Below are 24,638 nucleotides of genomic sequence, written 5' to 3' on the forward strand. Positions count from 1 at the left end.
TTTCTTATTTAACCTTTACTGGGCATAAACACACTTGCATTTTTCTTATTCTAGGAACTTTTCAACAGTTTAAATGAAGGTGACATTTTTTTTTAAACAATTGTATCTTTTAAGTCATATTTTAAAAAAACATTTAAATACAGTCATAATGGTACAAGGATACACATATTATTTTTAGATTTAAAAAGATAAAGTATTACTAACTAAAATATTAAACATTTAACAAAATCATAATATTGAGTCTGGACTAATCATGATATTAAAAAATAAAGTCAAAACATTTTAGTTCATTTATTAAATAGAACAGATTTGAGAAACACCTTGCGGTGCAGCTTGAACACATCATCAGTAAAGAACCAAGGTTCATTGGGTGTTTCGGGTCTTTGATCTCTATACACCCTCGCCTGGGCGACCCAACCGGGGCTGATCAGGCCCCGGCTTGTGTCCAAGCAGCGAACTACTCCATCTGTCTCCCCTCTTGATCCACAACCACCTTGAGGCTTTCTCAGCAGCCTCACTGATATTTCTGGTGGCTTTTCTCTCCAGCAACCCTCTGATTCCAAGAAGTCTGAATGCTTGATGCACAGATTGCCCTAGAAAGCCCCTGCAGCCCACTTCTATAGGCTCACAGCGGGTCCTCCAGCCGCTCTCTCTGCATGTCTCGACCAGCTCAAGGTATTTGGCCTTCTTTCGCTCATGGGCCTCCTCCATCCGGTCTTCCCAGGGGACTGTAAGTTCCAGCAGCACAACTTGCTTCGTTGAGTCAGAAGTTAAGACAAGGTCTGGCCTCAGTGATGTCCTTGCTATGCGCTCTGGAAACTTCAGCTGTCTGCCGAGATCCACCTGAAGCTGCCAGTCACGGGCTGTGGCTAGCAGTCCGGTTGGGGCCTTAAATCCAGCCTGTGGTTTGTTCCCTGCCTTGACGAAGGAGATGTTATGTCTGACTGGGAGCTGATGTTTGTTCTGCTGGATTCCAGTGCCAATGGTGTCTGCTACTGCCTACAGCACCTGGCCGTGGCGCCAAGTGTACCTCCCCTCTCCCAGGGCTTTAGGGCAGCAGCTCAGGATGTGCTCCAGGGAACCCCGTGCCTTGCACAGTGGACATTCAGGTGTTTCTACTAGCCCCCAGCAATGAAGATTGGATGGACTTGGGAGGACATCATACACTGACTGGATCAGGAACTTGAGTCTTGCTGGTTCTGACTTCCAAAGTTCTGTCCAGGTGATCTTCCGGGTAGATGCGTGGTCCCAATTTGTCCAGGCTCCTTGCTGGCGCATGGCCACTGTCTTGCTCCGGCGTTCCTCCTCAACCTCTGCACGGATCTCTCCCTGCACCATCAGCCGTCTCTCTCGACCCTGGGCTTTGTCGTAGCGTGGTCTTGTATGGCTACCCAGCCCAGCTCGACCGACCGCCACAGCACCTACTAAGACGCCATGTCTCAGCCTTGCTTCTGCCTGGTCAACGGCCTCCTGTGCCTTCCACTTCCTCCCAGTTCTGACCTTGATGCCAGCAGAGGAGACTCTGGTGTCAGATGAGTCTCTGTAAAGTAACACCTCCCTGGCTCTGGTGACTTTAAACTCCTCAGTCAATCCGGTGAAGGGAAGTTGCAGCTTGTTGGTGTTCCCATACAGGGCGATGCTGCTTAGGCTCTTCGGCAAGCCCAGCCACCTACGCAGGTGCTGGCTGATGTTGCGTTCAAAGCCCTCCACAATGGTTACTGGTACTTCGTAGATGAGCAGCGGCCAAAGGATTCTCGGCAGGATGCCATGTTGGTATATCCAAGCCTTGAACTTCCCGGGGAGGCCCGACTTGTCCACTGCTGATAGCCAGGTCTTCAGCTCCACATGGGCTGACTGCACTGCTGCCTTGTCCTTCAAAATCTTCCCCAGACTCTTCACAGGCTTCTCTGACACTGATGGTATGGGGACTCCATCCAGGCTGAAGCGGTGTTTGTCCTCCACTCTCCCCTTCCTCAAAACCAGGGACCTGGACTTGGCTGGCTTTAACATCATTCTCGCCCATGTGATGATCCTTTCTAGTCCGCGGAGGAGCCACCGACACCCTGTCACTGATGTTGTTGTGACAGTCAGATCATCCATGAAGGCTCGGATCGGAGGTTGGCGAATGCCGGAACTGGACTTCGGACCCCTGCATTCCACTTCTGCTGCCTTGACCAGCATGTTCATCGCTAGGGCGAACAGTGCCACTGATATGGTGCACCCTGTGATGATGCCCTTCTCCAGGCGGTGCCATGCAGATGTTATTGCTCCAGAGGTGAATCTCAGATTGAAACTACTGTAGTAGTCTCGTATGAGTTCAGTGATCTTCTCTGGAACATGATGTGTCGTCAAGGCTGTTGTCACGAGCTTGTGTGGAATGGATCCATAGGCATTGGCAAGGTCAAGCCAAAGGACAGCCAGGTCTCCTTGATTTTCCCTTGCCTCCCGGATCAGCTGGGTAACCACTCCTGTGTGTTCCAAGCAGCCTGGCATGCCTGGGACTCCTCCCTTCTGCACTGTGGTGTCGATGTACGAATTCCTCAGGAGGTACTCTGTCAACCTGTTGGCAAGAATCTTGAAAAAGATCTTGCCTTCCACGCTGAGCAGGGAGATGGTACGGAACTGCGTGATGTCACTTGCATTCTCCTCCTTTGGTATCCAGACACCCTCTGCATGGCGCCACTGCTTGGCTGCCTTCCCCCTCCGCCATACTACCCTGATGAGTTTCCACAGCCTCTCCAGGAGTCTCAGGCAATGCTTGTAGGCTTTGTATGGCACTCCACTCGGGCCTGGGGCTGCGCTGGTCCTTGCGGCTCGGACGGTGTCCCTGACTTCTGCCAAGGTGGGCTCTTTGATGTTAAACTGAAAGGAGGGTTCTGATGGTGTGGGTAGCCCTCTGCAGGGGGGCAGATTTTCTTCTCTCCTACTGTCGCTGTATGTGTTACTGAGGTGCTGATTGATCTCCTCTTCAGAGCAGACAAGGGTCCCGCTCCGCTTCTGCCCCAGCAGCTGTTTCGTAAATCCAAAAGGGTTTGCTATGAAGGCAGTGTGCTTGCGCGCCCTCTCTCTGCCCCTTCTCCTATGTCCCTCAGCACGTCGGAGAGAGATGAGCTTCTGCTTCAGGATGTCCCTGAGCTCTGACAGGGCTGGTCTTTCCTCCTCACTCGCCCTCTTATACTGATGTTTTAAGGCCTTCAGTTCTTTCCTGAGCTGGGCGATCTTGGTCTCCCGCCGGTTTGGCCTGGCGATGTTCTGAGCCTTGGGTTGTTTGATGCCAAATCTCTCAGCACCCATGCTGATGATCAGTGTACTCATCAGCTGCAGTCGGCGATCAACTTCCCCTCTGCATGCTGCATCAAGGGTAGCATCAACATCCTCGTCAAACTGTCGCCATTCAGATTCCTTGTTTGCAGCAGGCCATAAGACCCGGCGCTGTTCAGATGGTTTGCCGGGTACAGCATGTTGAGCATGGAGGTTCTGGACACTGTGGGGTGACTCCGGTTCCTGCTCCTCCTCCGTCTCACCAGGGTCAGTACTAGGCACTGGCTCTGTGCATTGCTCAGCTTGCTTTCTCCTTATGCAGCCCATCCTGGTCTGGTGGATCCTCAGGCCTCTCAGGTTCTTACAGACCTTGCCACAAAAACAAGTTGCTGTCGTTGTCGATAATCCGTCGCGTATGTCTGGTACCAAAAGATCCGTCAGTTTGGGGTGCTCATCCTCCCCCCCTCTCGGGCACCCCTGGGGGTATCTTTCTTTAGGGCTTTCTGTAGCGTTTTGTGGGTGCTCCCTCACGGGAGCTGCAGTGCAGGGTGCTAACCTTTACTGCCCCGTTGCCGTCTCTCCGGGCTGTCCACTGTCTCTCCAGTCGTCACCACACTTTCACGGTTGTCATCCAGACTTTCCTGGAAGTCACTGGCTAGGCCAGTCATACTAGATTTGAGAAACACCTTGCGGTGCAGCTTGAACACATCATCAGTAAAGAACCAAGGTTCATTGGGTGTTTCAGAACTATACAATTAAAATAACAATAAAAAAAAAATTCTAAACAATTTTTTTAATAATATTTAAGGAAAAAGAAAGGTTGTGGTATTGCAGAGGAAAAACTAAATATTGCAACACAGGAATCATTAATATGGAGTACAATTTGGAATATTACAAAATCTTTCACACGTAATTCAAAATATGAGGTTCCAAGAAGACAATTATTTTTTTTCTATATAAAATCTTAATGTTACAAAATATACTGGTAATATGACAACAATAAAATATTTGTAATATTACAATAATTAGTAATATTACTAGAAATATTAATATTGTGAGATTAATGACAATCATACAATATTTTTTTTTGTATTGCAAAAAAGGCACTTTGCAACAATGAAGTTGTGTTTGATATGAGAATAATGTTGTCTGCATCACATAATTATGCTCATAGGCTCGTAGTTTTGTTTTGTTTTTTTCAGTATGCCGTAATCATGGACACCACTGGCTAAATTGACACAAAGCAGAATTTAATTTGAAGCCCCCATATACATCCCAAAGAAAAACTATAATCTGGCTGTAAGCAGGCTATATGTATGAACACATTTTTCTGTAAATTATACAAATAATTATTTTATCTTTGGGTAGAGAGATCCATTTCTTCTAAAGTTGTATGTACCATTGCATCGACTATCTTTTCAAACGGGGTCCAGCACTACTTTATCTCCGGTCTGTTTTTGGGAAAGCACATCCATCTTCCTTTTCACCTTCTTCCTGATGCCCGACCATTTCTTTTTTATTAGTTTTCAGAGCACAAAGCATTGTCACGATCTTAACCCTCTTTCAATCGCTGGAAACACGTGAACGAAGCCCCTCCTACCAGGTCACATTGAATCCTGATTGGGCAGAGTGTGCGTAGCTCAGGCCCATGGCAAATTTGAATATGATTTGTGTATTTAAAAGGGTGTATGGTCTGGGTGTGCCTGAGATCAAATTCGGATGTAACAAAGAAATGTGCTTGGACACTTTACAACATCTGAGATTTCCTTGCGTACACTGTTATCTGGATTTGAACGTACGCCTATTTTTAGTGGGAAATCCGCGCAAGTCCGAGTTCATGAGGTCCCAGGGTATTTCCGCTGTGCGAACCTCCATGGTGATGTCACAGGGAATCTGACCCGCCAGAGTCCAAAATCCGGCTTGCGGAAAGTCCCAAGTTAATAAGAAAAAAAAAATAAATTTTTAAATCTGTCCTTTCTAATCCATGTTCCACCGCTTGTTACTCTCGGTGTCTCCTAGCCGCTCAAGCAAATCATATTATCTAAAAATGCATTTTCCCATCGATAACGTGACATCATCACGCTCGGAATATATATATATATATATATATATATATATATATATATATATATATATATATATATATATATATATATATATATAAATATATATATATATATATATATATATATATATATATATATATATATATACATGTATATATATATATATATATATATATATATATATATATATATATATATATATACATGTATATATATATATATATATATATATATATATATATATATATATATATATATATACATATATACACATATATATATATATATATGTGTGTGTGTGTATATGTGTATATATATGTGTATATGTGTATATGTATATATATATATATATATATATATATATATATATATATATATATATATATATTTATATATATATATTTTTTTATATATGTATATATATGTGTGTGTATATATGTATATATATGTGTGTGCATATATGTGTATATTTGTATATGTATGTATGTATATATATCTATATCTATATGTTTATATATATATACACACACACACACACATCTATATATATATATATATATATATATATATATATATATATATATATATATATATATATACACACACACATCTATATATATATATATATATATATATATATATATATATATATATATATATATATATAATAAGCGGTAGAAAATGGATGGATGGATGGATATATATATATATATATATATATATATATATATATATATATATATATATATATATATATATATATATATATATATATACACACACGGCCTGGTCCCCAGACAAATTTTCTTAACCCATTGGGCCCCGGAGGCAACAACTTTGGGGACCCCTGTTCTAATCCATCGGAGCAGGGAAGGAGAGGTAACTACAAAAATAAAATTTTAATTTAAAAAATAAACGCCTTCTCATACAATAATTCTACATTTTACATGCACTTCCTCACGCAAAATGGGACCCCAAAAGCTCAGTGCGTGTTCTGACTCAAGTGAGGGGCGTCACTGGCCGTAATACTCGTTAGTAGTTCTATGCTGATCTGTCTTTTGTGTTTAATTACTAGAAGGTGAGATAATGAGATGGAAGTAGTGATAGCAGTTTGGCAAATCTTTTTCTTGCCTTATTCTTTCTCATCCTCATCGTGGCCTGAAAAAAAAGTAATTTAGTATTCAACGCTTCAAACGGTGGTCTCAAGATTCATTTAAATGAACTTCTTTGCGAGATATTTATCCAGCAAAGTGACAAACAGAGGAGAGACTATCAGAAAATTAAAGAGGACGTAACATTTTTTTTTTTTCCCGGAGGTGTGAAATTAAAATGGGACAAAACGGAGCGAGGCGTCAAGGCTAGGCAAACACTCCAAGATGTTCCAGAACAGATTGGTCGTCTTTTTTTTTTTTTTTTGTCTTTGCATGCTTTTCTGCTCTTTAATTCAAGTAGGAGACTGAGGTTTTGTCACTGAGGCTCTGTTCAGTTCTGAATGCAAATTGATTCTTGCAACTAAGATCACTGCCAGTGATCATGTTAAAAACATACTTTGTAATTAATACAGACAAAGCTTGAAATTTGAACACACATCAGATCATGCAATTTTGAATTTGACCCCAATTGCACACGCACACACACACCTTTAGACACAATGGCTGTCGTGCAAAACCTTTGCATGGCTCATAAGATGTCAGTTCAGTTCCGTGCACATTTTGCAGGCTGCCCTTAAAAGGCGTCTTTTTTTTTATAGCTTTTTAGAATGACTGTAGTTGACGAACAGTTGAAATTCTATAGTGCCTGTGTAAAATGGCACTCAGCATCAAGGGTTGGAATTGGGGGTTAAATCACCAAAAAATATTCCTGGGCGCGGCCACTGCTGCTCACTGCTCCCCTCACCTCCCAGGTGGTGATCAAGGGTGATGGGTCAAATGTAGATTATAATTTCGCCACACCTAGTGTGTGTGTGACAATCATTGGTACTTTAACTTTAACTCAAAGCGTACATCGGAAAAAGCATGGTGTATCACCTGCTATTAATTTGTCCTCTCCTGTTGTGTTACTGCTATTTTGCAAAATATGTGTGCAAAATATATCCAAATATGAATTTGGTTAACTATTTTTTAACCTTTATGAGGGTGGAGATTGTGAAAGTTTTGCCAAAGATTATTATTTGCAAAACCTCTCAGGATTGTGATAAAATAAACCTTTGCTATTTCCATGACCTCCCTATTGCTATTATTAAATACCGTATTTTTCCGGACTATAAGGCGCACTTAAAATCATTTTTTTCCCCTCAAAACTCAAAAGTGCGCCTTATAACCCGGTGCGCCTAATGTAAGGAATATGTTTGTTTGAGTTTACCCATCTCGAAGCTATTTTATTTGGTACATGGTGTAATAAGTGTGACCAGTAAATGGCAGTCAAACATAACAGATGGGTTAGGGTTGTGTAGGCTGCACTATGATGGCATTATGTCTCAAGTAAACAACACCAATATTTTAAATGTTACATTGAAATTATAAGACATTACACACAGCGCTCAACAATCTATCAAAATGTTTTAATATGACTTTTGGTAAGCTATGAAGCCGCACCGCTTGATGGATTGTCGGCGTAATATTATGGTGTGTGTATAAGGTAAGACATATTATCTGGCGTTTTGTTTCGCAATATTATGCAAAAGCAACTTTTCTTACCTTCTGGTACCTGCTTATCTGTATTTGGGTTCTGTAAATTCTGTAAATGCTGATCTGTATTTGTATTTGGGTAAATGCTGATCTGTATTTGGGTTCTGTAAATTCATATCTAAATATGAACTTGGTTAACTATTTTTTACTATGCAAAAGCAACTTTTCTTACCTTCTGGTACCTGCTTATCTGTATTTGGGTTCTGTAAATTCTGTAAATGCTGATCTGTATTTGTACTTGGGTAAATGCTGATCTGTATTTGGGTTCTGTAAATTCATATCTAAATATGAATTTGGTTAACTATTTTGTAACCTTTATGAGGGTGGAGATTGTGAAAGTTTTGCCAAAGATTATTATTTGCGAAACCTCTCAGGATTGTGATAAAATAAACCTTTGCTATTTCCATGACCTCCCTATTGCTATTATTAAATACCGTATTTACCGTATGACTTTTGGTAAGCTATGAAGCCGCACCGCTTGATGGATTGTCGGCGTTTATTATGGTGTGTGTATAAGGTAAGACATATTATCTGGCGTTTTGTTTCACAATATTATGCAAAAGCAATGTTTCTTACCTTCTGGTACCTGCTGATCTGTATTTGGGTTCTGTATAAGTCCTGAAAAATTGTGTGCGTCCGCACTGACGCCATAGTCGTTAAGCTTCTTCTTTTTCTCTATCTTCTTGTCATGTGACATTCATCCTCCGTTGTTGCCATTTCTAATATAAAGTAGTGTAAAGTTCTTACTTATATCTGTCAGTAAACTCGCCATGAAAGCGCTAAAACATACCGGTGTAGTGAGTTTACATTATTCATATTCATTATTACATTATTCATATTTTACCATGTTTATCAAGTTGAAAAACTTATTCGGGTGTTACCATTTAGTGGTCAATTGTACGGAATATGTACTTCACTGTGCAACCTACTAATAAAAGTCTCAATCAATCAAAAAAACCCAAGGAACTTTAGTTATTAGAGATCCGGTCGGAAGGTTTTTCACGGGACACATTTCCGGTGTTGTTGTTTCCGGATGAGGAGATGCTGCTCCGTTATTGATTGAAGTAAAGTCTGAATGTCATTAAAACAGTTAGCTTCACAGTACAGAGCCCACATAAGGGCAAGGAAAACTCACCCCAGTAGGACATCGATGTGAATGACTATGAGAAACCTTGGAGAGGACCGCATATGTGGGTAACCCCCCCCCCCCCCCCCCCCCCCCCTTTAGGGGAGACCGATATATATATATATATATATATATTTATTTTTATTGTTTTTAATATTTTTTTATTTTGTAATATTTTTTCAACTTCTTATTGTATTTGAATTGTTACAAACTCGCATGGCTGCGGTAGTTGTGCAGCAAAGACAAGTATTTCATTTTAGTAAACAGAGTTAGTAACATTTAACTTAGAACAGTCCTGGAGCCCTGACTGGAGGGCGAGGCAGGCATAAATAGAAGCCAGCTGATTGGTAACCACGACCAGGTGTGGGCAAGCTGCTCAGGGACATAGACAGGACATGGAACCAAAATAAGAGCGCTGACCAGGAAATAAACATAACACGAAGGAAACATGAAAAAGAAGTGACACATGATGTGACCGATTGTCACATTAATAGTTGTATTCATATCTTATATTGTTTTATATTGTTATTGCAATTTGTTTCCAAATTCAAACAAACACATAGGCCTGGCACCAATTTAATTTGACCTTACACGTTCCATTCTACTGAGCAGTCATAAGTCCATAACAGTTACAATAATAATGTGTAATGTATAAACAAATAATAAATACATTAAATAGTTTATGAATACATAATTGATCAATAACTTGATAATTACTAATACACTACTAATACTGTTTACTCTTAATTTACCCGAGCAGCACTCCCATTTCGTTGTATTTTTAATTGAATTATAATAAAGGTATTCTATTCTATTCTATTCTATTCTATTAATGAATACTTTTTCACTGGCCTATGGGGGCAGTTTGAAATGAGCCCTGTGAAGTCTGCCAAGCAACAGATGGTCAATTACAGTAATTGTTCATCCCCAGCCTATATTGTCGGGTTGGCTGACACGACGGTAGAGAAAACATCCACAAAGTCAGTTATTATTCCAACACTGGTGCTCCTGTTATAGTGGTAGAAGTTGTCAAGTCATCATCAGTTACCAGTGAAGATCTCTGGTCGGCGTCAACAACTGCCTGCAGTAGTAGCACTGTGTTTTTCACACAGCTACTGTTATGTATGTGTTTTATGTTGCACGATTGCACCAAGAAAAAATCCTAGTTTGTGAACCTGTTCTCAAACAATGGCAATAAAAACTATTCTGATTCTGATTCTGATGTACACAAAGGCGGAAGGAGACGGCACGACACAGGAAGTCTCGCTCAACAGGGATTATCGAGCTTTTGATGAGTGAGTGGAGTGTGCATGCAGGATTATGTGCACAAATTAACAAGATAGTATTTACCAAGAGTTTGTTGTTGGTATGTGTTGGTTGTAGAGGCGAACAAGTCCAAAGGGGCTGGGCAGAAAGAGGTCCAGGATCCAAGCGTGAGGTCTGTGGGGCTGGAGAAAGGCATCCTGAGGTCCGGTCCAAAGCGAGGGAAGTCGAGGATCGAGGGTCCAGAGGGAGATCCAGAGAAGTGAGGCGCACAGCTCACTTCAAAGGCGACGGAGAATACTGCGGGAACAGGGAAACGACAGGGACAAGGCAGCACAAGGAGCGAGGGAACGAGGAGAGCAGACACAGGAGAGGAGCCAGAGATGCTAAGCTTACTGTGAACAGACAACTACGTTCCGGTGCTGGATCGTCTGCTGCGTTGGTCTTTATACTGCTGAGGCTCATCACATCCAGGTGCGCGGATTGCAGATTGCCTGCGGTCTGAGCAGGGCGCGCGGGGGCGTGTCCGGCTGCTCTCTCAGCGGATATTCTTGCTGCTCCAGCAGCGGAGGGTATGACAGTATGCGCATGCGCCGTAACAGCTAAGGCGACAATTATTCGTCATATTTGCCAAAGAAACATATCACCTGACACGTTTGGGGAATGTTTTAGCTCTGTATTTTAATGGTAGTTTGAGGTGGTCGTGTATCCCCGAGGCAGGCACAGAAATGGCCCCAGAATGGTGCACCGTGCAGGGCTGCTGTGTATTGAGAACTGGCCCTTGGCTGGCACGGCTCCATGGAGGTTAGTGTTTGTCAATGGCACGGTAAACACGATTTCCCTTTTTTCTCTCAATGACAGCATTACGACAATTTCCACGACTTTTCCTATTCAGATTCTGCTTTTAGCAGATTCCGATGACACATAAATGTATAATTCTGTTTACCTTTTTTTTATGCTTTGCAGCAGCACCTGAATGAATGTCATAATTACGATAGTCAGATGGATAAAGTACTGACAGCAGTATGTTAAGTCCAGAATTTTAACAATCCGCTTGGACAGACCCAATTAAGAACCGGTACTTAAAAATACTGGTACTGGGTATACATCCCTAGTGGAAACACGATTTACAAACCAGTCATTTTACGATCATTTCGCTTTATGAAACACAAACCATATACAAATATGCTGGAGTGTACAATCCTTGTCTCAGTGTACGAACAATTCATCCACCTCTTTTGTGTCTCGCAGAGCAACCATTTTGTGCCCGGCAGCACATCCATTGCGGCGAATTGATCAATCTCCAGTGCTCATTGAATCAGTTTGTGGCCGCGCCCGGGAATCATTTTTGGTGATTTAAACCCTAATTGCAACCCTTGATGCTGAGTGCCAAGCAGGGAGGTGATGGGTCCCATTTTTATAGTCTTTGGTATGACTCGGCCGGGGTTTGAACTCACAACCTACCGATCTCAGGGCAGACACTCTAACCACTAGGCCAGAGTTTTTCAACCACTTTGCCGCGATATTGTCCGGTGTGCCGTAGAAAGTATGCAACTTCACCTAATTGGTCCAAAAAACATTTTTTGCAAATCAATAATTATAATCTGCAAATAATGTGCTGTTGCTTAGTGTCTGTGCTGTGTAAACCACGTCATACTCCATGTCAGTAGGTGGCAGCAGGTAGTTAATTGCTTTGTAAAAGTCGTAAAGTGTCGGGTGAGACGAGGATGGTTTGTTGTGATCCCACTATGCAGACCACATCGGGAGGCAGTGTGCAGGTAAAAAGGTATGTAATGCTTAAACCCAAAATTTACGTAAGGGAAAGGCAATGGCTATGCAAAACGAAAGTAAAACTGAACTGGCTACAAAGTAAACAGAACGCTGGACGACAGCAAAAACTTACTGCGTCCTCAAAGTACGTCCGTTCTTGACATGACAATCAACAATGTCCACACAAAGAAGGATAGCAACAATGTAAATAGCCTTGCTTGCTAACACAAACCAGGTGCGCGGAATAGCGCTCAACGAAAGACATGAAACTGCTACAGGAAAACACAACAAAACAGGAAGAGCCACCAAAATAACAGCGCAAGACAAGAACTAAAGCACTACACACAGGAAAACACTAACAAACTCAAAATAAGGCATGGCGACCTGGTGGAGTTTCATTTTTTTTAACGTTTTCTGCTGGTGGTGTGCCTCCGGATTTTTTAAATGAGAAAAATGTGCCTTGCCTCAAAAAAGGTTGAAAAACACTGCACTAGGCCACTGAGTAGGTTATATATCAAAAGGTTCAGAGAATCTGGAGAAATCACTGCAAGTAAGGGATGATATTACGGTTCTTCGATCTCTCAGGCGGTACTGCATCAAAAAGCGGCATCGCTGTGTAAAGGATATCACCACATGGGCTCAGGAACACTTCAGAAAACCACTGTCAGTAACTACAGTTCGTCGCTACAAGCTCCACTGTGTGAAAGGCACAGGTAAATAAGTGTATCTACAGTACTGCGACGCATACATTTAGGGGAGACCACAGTTGGTAAACCGTCCAGAGGGAAAAGCTGAACCCACACTAAATAAAAGCAAAATGCAAATGTGCTGCATGTGTAATTGCAGATGATACATGCACTCCAAAATGCCAGAGTTCCAGTTATGTTGGCGATTATGCCGTTTTCACTGAGGGCGTAATTTGTGCACGTCCCCCCCCCACCCCCACCTCCCGTTACCACAGCAACACCATGTTATTAGTTTTGACAATCCTCAGTCATGTTAATTCAGGGGAAGGAAGGAAGACGGCATGCCACCTAGTGGGATGTGAATAACCCACATATCTCCGCCGCAATTAGCATCGGGCTGCACTGTAAAGTGACAGGAACTAATTCCTAAATACTGTAGTGACATGAAAGAGGAGGGAAGCCGCCCACAGAAGAGGGATAGACACTGCCAGTGGCACGTCAGCATCGGGCCTTTCCAATTACTTCAAGGTTAACCGTGATCCACTAATAACTTCGGGGAACTGGAGAAACAAAACATTGTTAGCTAATTACATAAGCAAGCCATTTAGACTGATTGATGCAACTTATTATCCCCCTTTCTCTCCGGCCTCTCTGTCTCGCCCTCCCGTTCTAATTTGCTCTTTCCGTATATAGGATAAGGACGTGGTTTCATTTGCCAAGGAGAGCGCCGGACACCCGGCCCCCCCTTCCCGATTGATCATCATCAGGAGCCAAACTCTCCTTTGTGAAGGCGCCGCCATCCCATTGAAGAGGCAGAGGTCAGGTGGATGGACTAAATTAATCAGTCGGACACCATGACACGGCCCATATATAACAAAGAGGCCTTAAAGGTGGGGGACGGGCGAAGGGGGGGACGGGTCATTTATATTTATCGTCATTTTTATGTGATGTCTGCCCATGCGGCCGCTGATGCGACGCCCCGCCTCGCTCGCAACATTTTGTTGATGTCGTAATAACAGATCATCCCGAATCATCCCGAGCTTTTTTATTATTGTTGTTGTTGTTGTTGTTGTCGTCGTCAGGCGCAATTGTAAATAAGCTCGATAGGAATGTGAATTAGCCAAGCTCTGTTTCCCACGCCTCATGAATATGATTAATAGGAACGGCAACTAGGAGAAAAAAAAAAGAAGATTGAGAGAGAATATTAATTCTCCTCTGTGGTGAGCGTGGGTTAGGATTGTGGATGTTGGCGATAAGGAGGATGCATGTGCAAAACTTTTGGGCGGCACTCAGAAGTAGGCAAAATTTTAGCGATTGTGGGATTGTTTTTAGCTGCAACGAACACGTCTTCTTTCCAAAGTGGGAAGCGGCTTCCGAGATACTAATCCTCACCACCATGTTGAAAAGTTTATTCCAAGTAGTGTTGTCTTTCGAAACTTTTCGGTACTTTTCGGTACTTTTCTAAATAGAGGGCACCACAAAAAAATTGCATTATTGGCTTTATTTTAACCAACAAACTTAGGGCACTGTGGAGGGGGGCGTGGTCTGCGGGCCTGCCGCCGAGCGCGCCGTGTAAGGACCGGCCTCGAAGCCAGCGGCAGGTGAGTGGATTGCCCAGCTGGGGCTAGTTATCTAATCACCTGTCGCCCTTATTAGCAGCAGCCGGACCGAGACACGTGGTTGGAGTTGGAGCAGAGCGAGACACACGTTGAAAAGTCCGAGATATATACTGCTGTATATCAATAAAAGATTTGATTCAACCTGTCTACTGGGCTCACGAAGATCTGTCGGCGTCAGGAGAACCCACCACAAGAGGGAAACCTCTACAGGTACATTAAACATATGTTTCTTATTGCAAGTTTGTCCTTAATTTAGTTTTGTTCAAGTTTAGAGCGTGTATATGTTTGTACAATCAACATTTTAATTAATTAATGTACTTCATTCCATTCAGTCTTCTCCAGAAAAAAAACACATTAACTGTTTCATTAGCAAAAAAACACAAACTTTGTCATTGATGTGCATCGTGTTGTCTCGATTTCAACATTTTGGTACCTGTACCAAAATGATTTCGATACTTTTCGGTACATTTCTAAATAAAGAGGACCACAAAAAATGGCATTATTAGCTTTATTTTAACAAAAAATCTTACGGTTCTCAAAATCTTAGCGATTATGGCATTGTTTTTAGCTGCAACGAACACGTCTTCTTTCCACAGTGGGAAGCGGCTTCCGAGATACTAATCCTCACCACCATGTTGGGAAAAGTTTATTCCAAGTAGTGTTGTCTTTCGAAACTTTTCGGTACTTTTTTTGTACTTTTCTAAATAGAGGGGACCACAAAAAATTGCATTATTGGCTTTATTTTAACCAACTAACTTAGGGCACTGTGGAGGGGGGCGTGGTCTGCGGGCCTGCCGCCGAGCGCGCTGTGTAGGGACCGGCCTCGAAGCCAGCGGCAGGTGAGTGGATTGCCCAGCTGGGGCTGGTTATCTAATCACCTGTCGGACCGAAATACGTGGTTGGAGTTGGAGCAGAGCGAGACACACGCTGAAAAGCTGAGACACGCCAGACTGAAAAGTCCGAGATATATACTGCTGTATATCAATAAAAGACTTGATTCAACCTGTCTACTGGGCTCACGAAGATCTGTCGGCGTCAGGAGAACCCACCACAAGAGGGAAACCTCTACAGGTACATTAAACATATGTTTTTTATTGCAAGTTTGTCCTTAATTTGGTTTTGTTCAAGTTTAGAGAGTGTATATGTTTGTCAAATCAACATTTTAGTTAATTAATTCCATTCAGTCTTCTCCAGAAAAAAAAAAAAAAATTGTTTCATTAGCAAAAAACACAAACTTTGTCATTGATGTGCATAGTGTTGTCCCGATTTCAATATTTTGGTACCTGTACCAAAATTATTTCGATACTTTTCGGTACATTTCTAAATAAAGGGGACCACAAAAAATGGCATTATTGGCTTTATTTTAACAAAAAATCTTACGGTTCTCAAAATCTTAGCGATTATGGCATTGTTTTTAGCTGCAACGAACACGTCTTCTTTCCACAGTGGGAAGCGGCTTCCGAGATACTAATCCTCACCACCGCGTTGGGAAAAGTTTATTCCAAGTAGTGTTGTCATTTGATACTTTTCGATACAAAATTGCATTAGTGGCTTTATTTTAACAAACAATCTTAGGGTACATTAAACATATGTTTCTTATTGCAATTTTGTCCTTAATTTGGTTTTGTTCAAGTTTAGAGAGTGTATATGTTTGTCAAATCAACATTTTAGTTAATTAATGTATTTCATACCATTCAGTCTTCTCCAGAAAAAAAAAAAAACTATTTGTTTCATTAGCAAAAAACACTAACTTTGTCATTGATGTGCATCGTGTTGTTCCGATACCAATATTTTGGTACCAGTATCGGTACCAAAATGTATTTCGGTACTTTTTGGTACTTTTATAAATAAAGGGGACCACAAAAATTGCATTATTGGCTTTATTTTAACAAAAAATATTAGAAAAACATAAAACATAAAACATATGTTTCTTATTGCAATTTATTCCTTAAATAAAATAGTGAACATACAAGACAACTTGTCTTTTAGTAGTAAGTAAGCAAACAACGGCTCCTAATTAGTCTGCTGACGTAAGCAGTAACATATTGTGTCATTTATCATTTTATTATTTTGTCAAAATTGTTAAGGACAAGTGTTAGAAAATGAATTATTAATCTACTTGTTCATTTACTGTTAATATCTGCTTACTTTCTCTTTTAACATGTTCTATCTACACTTCTGTTCAAATGTAATAATCACTTATTCTTCTGTTGTTTGATACTTTACATTAGTTTTGGATGACACCGCAAATTTGGGTATCGATCCAATACAGGATCATACATTGGTCATATTCAAAGTCCTCATGTGTCCAGGGACATATTTCCTGAGTTTTTAAACATAATATAAATGTAAAAAAAATGAAATAATATTTTGTGACGCTAAAAAATATTGACGTGATCATAGAAGTATCGACGAGATACGCTCCTGTACTTGGTATCATTACAGTGGATTTCAGGTGTAGATCCACCAATGGCATTTGTTTACATTTTGACGCCAGTGAGCTACGGTGTGTAGTGAAGCATGTTTAGCTATTCCTCGTCCTGCAGGGATGATACTTGTAAGAAACATACTTTATTTGTCGCCATGGAGGCGAGGATTAGTGATTTAGAAGTAGCTAAAACACTGCCGACTGGGGCTGGACTTTAGCCGCTAACTACCTAGCCATGTCTTAAAGCACCTCTTCCTGAGGGCATTTCAGTGTTATAACTTCACCTTTATCGTTAGTTTTTAGGCCAAAATGCGTCCGTTCTCCTTTTTCTGTCTCCACACTGTGTCTGCTTGTAAGTACTCCGTGATTGTGCGTTGCCGAACAAGGGGTTGGAGGACCTATACTTTTTAGAGGCGGTATAGTACCGAATATGATACATTAGTATCAATACCTGTATACCTTACAATCCTAATTCCAAGTAAAGTAAACATGCTGCGTATACACACAGAACGAGCAGAACAACACAAGAAGCTAACTGATAAAGCTTCAATGTTAAAAAGGGTTTATCGATTTGCGTGTCGATACTATTGATACCAACGGCCTGATTTACTGAAATCCAAATACCTCGCGCTAAACAGCATGCACAATCCATAAAATAGCACATACAATTTGTGGGCATGTTGCGTGTGATCTACCACGACTGTGTGTGAGACTGATAAGAGCTTGCATACCGCCTTATTGAAATGAGGAGTTTGTGTGTACTATACAGGGTCGGAGTGTGTAAGTTAATAGGTTAAAACCTCTAACCGAATTTAACTTTAGAGATATGAATACATTGTTTGGCGAGCCTCCGGATCGTTCTATATGTAGTCTGCATCAGTCGATGTCCGGTTGGAAAGTCATACATCGGTTGAGTTTAGATCTGATAAAAAAAACATGGCCGCTCTAATCTTGCGAGACTCCTGTGATGACGTAATTCGAGAGCACCACGCAATGTGAACCAATCAGAATCAACGTAAGGCGGGTCTTTGCATCTTTATTTTTCACACACACCTCAGCGCAGTGTTGTCAACTTGGCGACTTTCTCGCTAAATCTAGAATCTTTCCAACTCCTTTTAGTGACTTCCTTTCTCAAAAGCGACTAAATATAGCAACTTTTTTGGGATGTTTAGTGACATGAAAGTGCGTATCACTCTAGTGTACTCAATGTACAAGCGGTGCTGCAGGGAGCCTTTTCTCTCAGGCGATCGATCCACTGTCTACTGAATGTCCGCTCTTACTCAGCTTGTACTGAAAACACATGTCTTTGTACTTTTGAGTGCAATGACAATAAAGTCCATTCCATTCTCGTCAAAGCAGACAGGAGATGCACACCCGCTCTGGAAAACTGCCGCTATTTCGGCCTTGGTTGAGATGTAAATGTTTCATGAATGTCACGTTTCAAATCAAAACAAACCCATCGTTCATGTCAATGAGCCAGTCAAATGGTTCGTTCGTGAATATCAACCTTTCAGTCTTTTGATTAGATTTGATACTACATTTACCAATATAGAACAAATAAAAATACAACTAAACTAAGAATAATCAGAAGAAAATTAATTTACCGTATTTTTCGGAGTATAAGTCGCACCGGAGTATAAGTCGCACCTGCCGAAAATGCATAATAAAGAAGGAAAAAAACATATATAAGTCACACTGGAGCCTGGCCAAACTATGAAAAAAACTGCGACTTATAGTCCGAAAAACACGGTACAGATCTAATCATAATTTGTATTTTTTAACTCACAGATCTTCTTTGCTGTAAGTTTATGGATGGCAATGCCTTGACATTGATAGTTCTACAATTTGCTAATAATACAGGAACCGCCTGTTTTGTATATGTCTGTCTAACCCTTGTGTAATGTTCATATTGTTGTTACTCAGCCAGCGTTTGTGGGTCTGATGGACCCGTTGCATTTTGTGGCTTTTAATGCCTCACAATCAAACACTTTTATGTAAAAATACTGAACAGATGTTTACCTTATCCCAATAAACATCTGTTCAGTATTTTAACATAAAAGTGTTTGATTGTGAGGCATTAAAAGCCACAAAATGCAACGGGTTAAAATACTGAACAGATGTTTACCTTATCCCAATAAATATCTGTTCAGTATTTTAACATAAAAGTGTTTGATTGTGAGGCATTAAAAGCCACAAAATGCAGCGGGTCCATCAGACCCACAAACGCTGGCTGAGTAACAACAATATGAACGTTGCACGGAAAATTTCTCTGCCAGTTTCTGCATCCCACAGGGATTCTTTTTTTGTGTTTCTGCACCTGCGGTTCCCACACAAGGTTGCAACATTGTTTGTCAACACTGGCTGCTCTCATTTTCTCGCACATTTGACCCTCTGATGTGCTGTGTACCTACACTCTGTCCTCCTCCTGTCTAGGCCTGCTGTGTGTGTGTGTGTGTGTGTGTGTGTGTGTGTGTGTGTGTGTGTGTGTGTGTGTGTGTGTGTGTGTGTGTGTGTGTGTGTGTGTGTGTGGGTGCATGTGGTACACAGAACATCAATTTCCACACTTCTGTCATGTCTGTGTGATCATGTTTTGTTTGGCCATGTGCTTTTTGGATTTTGTCAGTTCCTGTTTTTTCACTCCCCGTTTTGTTCCCATGACAACCCATTAGTTTTCACCTGTCCTCATGTCACGCACCTGATTCATTTGCACTCACGCACCTGTTGTTAATCATGTCTGTGTTATTTAAGCTTTTCATTTTCTGTTTGTCGGCCTGGCGACATCACATTCATGCTCTGCACTCTTGACACGCTGCTTACTCTGTCCAGGTCATAGTTCATGCTGCTCTTTTCTTGCCACGTAAGTTTTTTTGTTTATTTAAGCCACTGTTTTGTACCTCCGCTGTGAGCGCCTTTTGTTTGTTCCTTTTTTCCATAGTTCTGCCTTTGTGCTAGTTTTGTTTTATTAGCCAAGTTTGTTCCCCGCCGTGCGCGCGCCTTTTGTTTATACTTTTTATAATCTATTATTAAGTCATGTATTTACCTTCACGCCATGTCCGGTCCAAATCCTTTGCACCATGGGAAAACAAACCACGCCAAAGTCCAAGTCTTGACAACTTCTATTATTCCCGGGTCCAGTGGACCCGGACATATTATATGTAATAGAAATGTGTAGGGGGGTGTGTGGTCATTAAATATGCATTCTGATATATGTTCTTCCCAGAAAATGAGCCAAAGTCAGTGAGTCTCATTTTGAAAAATTCATTAATTGCATAATTTTTCTTTTAATAAATAATAAAGACGGGTCCCACAGACCCGAACACCACACAAGGGTTAAAATATACACAAATGACATTGTTCTAACATGGTACATTTAATTTTCTTTTCACCATGCAACGCTTACATCGGCATCGAATCACATCGACTCTTAATGTATTAAAACATTAAAAAGTTCTGTTAGTGAAAAGTTTTAAGGTAGAGATGCACACCCCTAAGACGGGCCATCACCCCAGGGACACTGACCGCAAATGTATGTTATCATGCTTCTACCTATGTTCTGCTATGTCATAGGCAGGAGACATCTACCACTTTTTTTATGGCCGTTTAGAAGCTGCCGTGCATGTACATTGAAACCACTTTCTTTTGTTTTTACCGCTTGAGGTGCATGGGAGGGAGGCTGCACTTACTGTGCTCAAGAAGCAAAAATGCATATATTTTTTTAATCATTTACAATTTATGTTAATAAATTGTATTTTAGGTAAAAAAATTAACATCATTAAAGAAATATTAAATGACACCAAAAGGCATCAGTTGTATTTAATCAGCCCCTTAAGTTGTCTAGTAGCTATGAAACTATAAAAGGATGTTGCTGAGTAGACAATATGTCTAATAGTTTTAATTTCCGACCATCCAAATATGTTGACACACACACTCTTGTCTGTGCAGCCGTGTGTGCAACTGTGTCAGATAGAGCATCCTTTCCGCAGTTACTGAATCCATCCATAAAACAACAAAAAAATGCGCTTTGAGAATAGTGATGAGTGTTGAGAAATCACATTGCACATTGCAAATAACCACTTTGACATTTTCTTCTCCCAATATTGTGGGTGTTTTGATGATCAGCATGTAATTTGCATATTAATGAAGACAACGACGCACAAATTTATTTGCACGCCTTATTCTGCTCACTTAACAGACATTGCACACGTTTAGTACATCACCTTTGCCCGTGCTATCTGGCTTGCACAGGTTTTAGTACAAGCAAACCTTTAGTAAATCAGGCCCCGAGTCATTGTACACTGATGCCACTAAAGTGATTAAATCAATATTTTCCTTTTTTTCTTTTTTTTGGTTGTTTGTTTACAAAGTCAAGGAGTAAGTGTCTGGATACAGAAAGGCTTTGAGGGCAAAACCCAAATGATTTAAAAGCAAGGCAGAGTTTTTTTTTTTTTTTTTTTTTTTTTACTTTTGTTGAGTTATTATGCACTTGCCACTTTGTATTGTTTAAAAAAAAATAAAAAAAATTATAAGATATATTGTGTTTACTTCAGTTACTTGCTATAACACATTTTTAGTTCTGTAATCTATTGTCAGAGCATCAAATCAAGACTCAAAATTTAATCGGATCTTAGGCCAAAAAATATTGACCAGGACATCCCTACAAAATATGTTAGCAGTAATAGTAGTACAAGTAGTAGTGGTCATTATTTTGACGAAGGTCCCGCCAACACAATCAGTTTGAACGCCCAATGTTCCATGTTTTATTTACATGGGTTTTTATCAACAAAGTTGTTCTCAAACTTTCTGCACCATCATTTCGGCTGCTATGTAATAAACCGGTGCTTTTCAACCTTTTTTGAGCCAAGGCGCATTTTTTGTGTTGAAAAAATCCGGAGGCACACCACCAGCAGAAATCATTAAAAAACTAAACTCAGTTGACAGTAAAAAGTCGTTGTCGCAATTGTTGGATATGACTTTAAACCACCACCCAGCATGCATCACTATAGCTCTTGTCTCGAAGTAGGTGTACTGTCCCCACCTGTCACATCATATATTTTGAGTTTTTTGCTGTTTTCCTGTGTGTAGTGTTTTCCTTCCTATTTTGGTGGCTTTTTCTCTTTTTTTTGGTATTTTCCTGTAGCAGTTTCATGTCTTCCTTTAAGCGATATTTCCCGCATCTACTTTAATTAAGCAATCAAGAATATTTCAGTTGTTTGTATCCTTCTTTGTGGGGACATTGTTGATTGTCACGTCATGTTCGAATGTACATTGTCTTTGCTCCACAGTAAGTCTTTGCTGTCGTCCAGCATTGTGTTTTTGTTTACTTCGTAGCCAGTTCAGTTTTAGTTTCGTTCTGCATAACCTTCCCTAAGCTTCAATGCCTTTTCTTAGGGGCACTCGCCTTTTGTTTATTTTTGGTTTGAGCATTGGACACCTTTTTACCTGCACACTGCCTCCCGCTGTTTCCGACATCTACAAGCAATTAGCTACCTGCTGCCACCTACTGATATGGAAGAGTATTACACGGTTACTCTGACGAGCTCGAGAAAGCACCGACACTCAACAACAACACATCATTTGCAGACTATAATTACTGTTTTTCAAAAAATATTTTAACCCAAATAGGTGAAACTAGATAATCTCCCACAGCACACCAGGGCACAGTGGTTGAAAAACAGTGTAATACCCAATAACTTATTTGAATGCAAAAAATTATCCTGACAACAAAGTTGGAGCTAAAACATCAACTTTTGTTTACAGCAAGTGATGACAAGTCCTTTGTTCTTGGCATCGACGCCAACATGAGTGTGAGTGGCTGCAAGACACAGACTAAAGGTGAGTATATAGAGGGTTCCTGCTTCACACACATCTCAATACGCGCACACACATTTTTTCATACGCACGCTGAATGAAATACGGACAGACAGACATGTTTTTACACACAGACAAATCATAATACAGACAGACACACATGCGGATCTACAGTCGTGGTCAAAAGTTTACACTTGTAAGGAACATAATGTCATGGCTGTCTTGAGTTTCCAATCATTTCTACAACTCTTATTTTTTTGTGATAGAGTGATTGGAGCACATACTTGTTGGTCACAAAAAAACATTCATGAAGTTTGGTTCTTTTATGAATTTATTATGGGTCTACTGAAAATGTGACCAAAAGTATACATACAGCAATGTTAATATTTGGTTACATGTCCCTTGGCAAGTTTCACTGCAATAAGGTGCTTTTGGTAGCCATCCACAAGCTTCTGGTTGATTTTTTTGACCACTCCTCTTGAAAGAATTGGTGCTGTTCAGCTAAATGTGTTGGTTTTCTGACATGGACTTGTTTCTTCAGCATTGTCCACACGTTTAAGTCAGGACTTTGTGAAGGCCATTCTAAAACCTTAATTCTAGCCTGATTTAACCATTCCTTTTGATGTGTGTTTGGGGTCAATGTCCTGTTGGAACACTAAACTGCGCCCAAGACCCAACCTCCGGGCTGATGATTTTAGGTTGTCCTGAAGAATTTTGAGATAATCCTCCTTTTTTATTGTCCCATTTACACTCTGTAAAGCACCAGTTGCATTGGCAGCAAAAACAGAGCATAATACTACCACCACCATGCTTGACGGTAGGAATGGTGTTCCTGGGATTAAAGGCTACACCTTTTCTCTTCCAAACATATTGCTGGGTATTGTGGCCAAACAGCTTAATTTTTGTTTCATCTGACATCACATGGACAAAGATAAGACCTTCTGGAGGAAAGTTCTGTAGTCAGATGAAACAAAAACTGGTAAGTGAAACTAATAAAACATGTGAAATAATAAGAACCATTGGAAAGAATAAAGGATGGACTACAATTAAAACATATTACGAAGATAAAACATATATATACAGTAAATTTTATAATAAATAAATATCCACAAATAAAACATGTACATAAAGTTAATTTCCAGTTCTCTTGACCAAGGGGTTGACATAAGATTTGGATGTAGTCTTTAGGCTACACAACATGGTTGCCGCCCACTGATCCCCAGTGGGGTGCGCTCCGTAGTTTAAGAAGCACAGTGAACTGAGTCATGCACACCAACCTTGTTACGCATGCAAATCCAGAAAGGGGTTGGTTTGATGGATGAGCAGTTAGCACTGTTGCCGCCCAGCAGGAAGGTCCCTGGTGGACGGCTTTCAACATCCGATTCCACAGCCTTTTTATGTGTTCTTCCTGTTTATACATGGGAGCATGCGTTTTTTTTTCGAACTAAAAACAAATGAGGTTAATCTTCAAGCTGTTCCCTTGACAAGGTCCTGACCTAAGCTCTGGATTTGGTTACCGCACACTGCCTTTCAGCCACCCCATAGGGTTGTAGGATGCTTTTAAAGAAACATACATCTTGTTCGGCCTCAAACAGTAGTTCAGTCAACTATACTTCAGGCATAAAATTAGTAAATAACAGGAGCGGTCATGTGTTTCGAACACATTTGCAGTCCTATTTGTCTTAGGTCTCAACAAATCAGTAGGTTTTCGTAAAAATAAAAAAAAATGGCAGCTCAGTTGCCAGAATTTTACGATAAATGTACAATGCTTTTTTTTTTACACTAAATGGAAAAAACACTACCACAGTTAGTTTTACGGTAAAATTCTGGCAACTGAGCTGCCAGTTTTTTCCCCATAAAATTTACGGTCAATGTTTTTACAGTATATTACTGTAAATAGAAAAACGCTACCGCTGGCATTTTT

General features: G+C 40.7%; 1 pseudogene; it reads right to left on the reverse strand.

The window, feature by feature from the left end:
- Positions 1-354: 354 nt before the first annotated feature.
- Positions 355-3,518, reverse strand: LOC133613190 (uncharacterized; annotated as a pseudogene).
- Positions 3,519-24,638: the final 21,120 nt, after the last annotated feature.

This window comes from Nerophis lumbriciformis, linkage group LG13 (genome assembly GCF_033978685.3).
Source record: "Nerophis lumbriciformis linkage group LG13, RoL_Nlum_v2.1, whole genome shotgun sequence".
NCBI classification, from domain to species: Eukaryota; Metazoa; Chordata; class Actinopteri; order Syngnathiformes; family Syngnathidae; genus Nerophis; species Nerophis lumbriciformis.